Source organism: Camellia sinensis, chromosome 8, assembly GCF_055761805.1.
Source record: "Camellia sinensis isolate YWXY chromosome 8, ASM5576180v1, whole genome shotgun sequence".
NCBI classification, from domain to species: Eukaryota; Viridiplantae; Streptophyta; class Magnoliopsida; order Ericales; family Theaceae; genus Camellia; species Camellia sinensis.
The window spans coordinates 972,378-976,671 of record NC_138968.1 but is presented as its reverse complement, the minus strand read 5'-3'; the positions used below and the strand labels follow the sequence as shown (position 1 = coordinate 976,671).

At 32.8% G+C, this 4,294-nt stretch overlaps 1 long non-coding RNA gene across 1 annotated transcript; it reads right to left on the bottom strand.

The window, feature by feature from the left end:
• Window positions 1-344: 344 nt before the first annotated feature.
• Window positions 345-3,474, bottom strand: LOC145798400 (uncharacterized). Its single transcript, XR_014339254.1, has 3 exons — window positions 3,189-3,474; window positions 1,129-1,221; window positions 345-874 (listed from the first exon to the last, which is right to left on the bottom strand). It is a non-coding gene; the product is annotated as an uncharacterized LOC145798400 (long non-coding RNA).
• Between the last annotated feature and the right edge of the window lie 820 nt (window positions 3,475-4,294).

Below are 4,294 nucleotides of genomic sequence, written 5' to 3'. Positions count from 1 at the left end.
AATAGAGCACTCCATCTAGCTTGATGCACATCAACATGCACACTCGTATTGTTAGAGCATCCAGCAGCAGAATTTTTCATAACATATGGATCATTCTTTTTATTACATGAGAATTCCCGTGACATTAGCAAAGGCAATTCTGTATGAATCATAGATTGATCTCTCTTCTTACTGCATCAAAATGCTGCAAGTACAGAAAGCAGTACATAACCATACATGTATAAAGGAGTTCTAATCAAAGATGAGTAAAAGCTTCCCTGATAAGCAGTACATTACCAGCAAGATGCCCTTTAGTGTCTTGATGAAGGAGTTCCAACCATTGAGAAGCTACACTAGCTGCTGACAATCAAAGAAACATTCATATCAGAAGGTGTGAAAGCTTAATTTTAATTAACATTATTCATCTAACATATTAATGTTGCTCAACTTTTCACCATGCAAAAAAACATAGCTTCAAATTTCTTTGAACATGTCCTTTAAAGTTTCTATTCAATTTCTTACTATTTTCTAGAATTTCCTGCAAATTGCAAAGTCTGATAAACATATAGAACAAGAGCAGAGCAACAGCAGCCATAGCAGCAGCCAAATCTAAACAAATCTAAAACATACAAATAAAATCAGTTACAGTAGCCAGATAAAAAGAGCATTGCCTACACATACCAGCAGCAACTCATAGCAGTAGAAAGAGGATATCAAAAAAGAAAAAAAAAAAAAAAAAAACAGCAACAACAGCCACCACAGAGTAAATGCTCCTTTTTCACCTAAGAAACAGGGCCAAAACATTGCTAACAGATTCCAACATCAACCAGCAAGAACTAAGAATGGCTGAGTAGCCAAGAAGCAAAACACCCATCAGCCAAGAAGCAAAAACACCCTACAAACAAAACACCCACATCAAAACACCCATCAACACACCAGAGACCATCGCACAATACATTTCGGCCAATCGGCCAACTATTTGCTCGCAAAGAGAAAATTACACAAAATCTTTTCAATCTCTTAAGGAAAATAAAATAAAATAAAATTAAAAAAACCAAGATATTTGGACCTCATTCAAATTAAACCTCTTTTTTTTTATATATATACAAAACAAAAACATCTCAATTAGGATAAAAAACATGTGCCAACCTCCCAATGCAAATGCTGACTCTCTCACTAGTGCTTGTGGGATTGAAGCATCTCAATTAGTTGTTGGACAACACCTTTTTGAACAATGTGCACCTGCACAAATCATATATAAAACTATAAGAGTGTACAACAGTGGATGGGATGTGTTCAAAAAATTTAAAATTAATTTTAACTATTTCGTTCCACTTTATAGTCTTTATGGCAGCAAATTGCCCAAGTAGCAAAGTTGCTTGTCTTTGGCTCTCTAACCAGCAAGAACTGTAATTGAAATCAAAATATTATTAAAATACAAAAATTGAAGAAAAAGTAGGAGAGGGGCAGCAAGCTCCAAATTATTTAGAGGCCTAGTTCCTACAATATGAATTTGTTGATTTGCTTGCAGCCAACTAAGGATTGTGTAGCCAAAACACTAAAAATAATATTATAGCAGAAAATTTATGGGCCATTGAATGAGTTATCTTTTATTTTATTTTCTTTCTCTTACTAGTTTCTTTGGCTGCTTGTTCTTTCTCTATGAACACCAAACTAGTTTCAAATTTTTAGTTTCACCAAACCATTCAAGGTACACCTAGTTTTTTCACCAAACTAGTGTGTAGTTATTTGGAAAACATATTCTAAAAAAACCAAATAGTGTTTTAGTATAATAAAATGGACCATCTATAAAAATCCAGTAGCTATTCCCACTATAAAAATGCGGGGAAAACAAAGTTCCCAAACTGACTTCTTTTACTTTTCTTCTCTGTGACTTCTTAGCATCACAAGTAATAACATTCAAAGTTTTTAGCAATAACATTTTCAGATATATCATCTTAAAGTGACAAGTAAACTTTCTTTAACAATTCTAAATATAAGAGGTTACCACATTATGTCATGGTTAAACCTCAACACACAATCAGAAATTAAGGGGGGGGGGGGTTGTAAACACAATAATAGCAATGAAAAAGGCATCATTTAATAAGGGAAGAGATTAAAAAAGAGACATGCTATCACTAAGTCGTGGACACTACATTTAGAACATCAACAAATTAACCTTCTTCTTCTTCTTCAATTATATTATTATATATTATATAAATATAAAATGAATGAAATCTAAATTTTGGATTTTAACAGTTTGATTGGTTTAATCATACAAACCAATCCAACAGAAATCCTATTACTAATATCGAATAGATGATTTGCATTTCCCCAATATAACGAACCGGAAAAAGGGAAGTCCTCTTGGTTTTTTGTTTTGCTTTTTTTTTTTATTTTTTTTTTTATTTTTTTAATTTTTAATTATGATACAAATCAACTAAATTTATCAATCATTGAATAAAAATGATGATGAATTAGGCAAAATAATGTACCTCTGGAACATGGAAGAAAACCACCCTTTCTTCTTTGTACCTCTATTCTTTTTTTTTATCTTTTTCTTTGGCTCTTCTTTGGAAATCATGTTAACAATAGTATCAAAGTCAAAAGGAGCAAAATATTAAAGGGAAAAAAAAATGCACCCAAATGTTGATTGTTGACAAGTAACCAGATGTTGTTTAGGATACTTGTCTTAAGGAGAAAATAAATAATACATTTTCCAGTATTTCTAACAAATATACAAAATCTAACTCTATCAAGGAATATGTAAAAGTTTATGTTCCTTTTCTCTGGTAAATATGCATCTAAAGGGAGAAGCTAATTCTCTCTTCCTTTTTTCTTCTTTCTCTTCTTCTTCTTTTTTAAAAAAACAAAAAATAAACTAGAGGAAGAAGTTAGGGATGTTTGCACTATAAAATTGATTAGGGAAAATCTGCACATAAACAACTAAACCTAATGATTTAGCTCCTAAATATATTGACATTGCACAAACCACAGAATCTAAAAGCTAGCTATATTTCACAATCGTAATTCTGTCACGATCTAGATCACCGATTTTGACTCTGAAATGGGCTACACGTAGTCGTCACAAGCCAAAATGATAGTCAAAGATTTAGTAAATCTCGCTTCAAACGAATCGAAAAGTGTCGTAGATCACAAAAACAAAGACAACAGAAACTGAAAATGGATCAAGAAATTGAGAAATTCACCTTCAATGGGTGGGAAATCCTTGCACAAATCGCTGGCCACGGAGCGAATTTCAGTCGTGAGGCAAGAAACATCGTCGGAGAGGGGAGTGAAGGGTTACTTGTCGTAAAAAGAAGCGAGAAAAGCCCTAGTTATCGAAACCAGACCGTCCATGGAAGCCATTGAAGAGACGACTATGAAGAGATCGCTCGAACTGTGAAGAAGAAGAACTGAGTGCTGTCGATCGATCTCTCGAACTGTGAAGAAGAAGAACCGATTTCTGTCTATCTGCTTCTATAGGCGCCAATACATTTTTATTTCCCTCTAAAATATTTTTAGCAACTACACCATTTATTGGTGACAAAAATAATTTTGTCACTAAATAATATTAAAATATTAAAAATTATTTATGACAAAAATATATTTATCATTAATAATTTTATAATTGGTGATCAATTTTTTCGTCACCAAAAATTTCAATTTTGGTGCCCTCCGAAAAAATTGGCGGGAAAAATCTTCAGTGACAAAAAAAATATAAATAGCGACAACAAATAATTTCGTCACTTAATTTTTTTTATTATGATTTAGATTGGTGACGAAATTTTATTTTTGTCTTTAAAAATTGTACATTTGAGACGAAACATTATTTTCGTCAATAAAAGATACGTATTTCGTGACAAAATTTATTTTCGTCATTGGTTTTCGTCTTTAAAGACTATTTTTAATGTAGTGCCAAATGCATGAGAAATGGTAAGTAAACATCGTAATTACATATCTGCCATCATATAGGAGAATCCGAATAAGTGTCCAAGTGTTCGAACCCTAATGCATAAGAAATGGTAAGTAAACACTGTAATTACATATCTGCCATCATGCAAAAGGGTCCGAATAAATATCCGAGTGTTCGATCCCTAATGCATGAGAAATGGTAAGTAAATACCGTAATTACATATCTGCCATCATGCAAGAGGGTCCGAATAAATGTCCGAGTGTTCGAATCCTAATGCATGAGAAATGCTAAGTCAATACCGTAATTAAATATCTGCCACCATGCAAGAGGGTCCGAATAAGTGTCCGAGTGTTCGACCCCAAATGCATAAGAAATGGTAAGTAAACACCATAATTACAT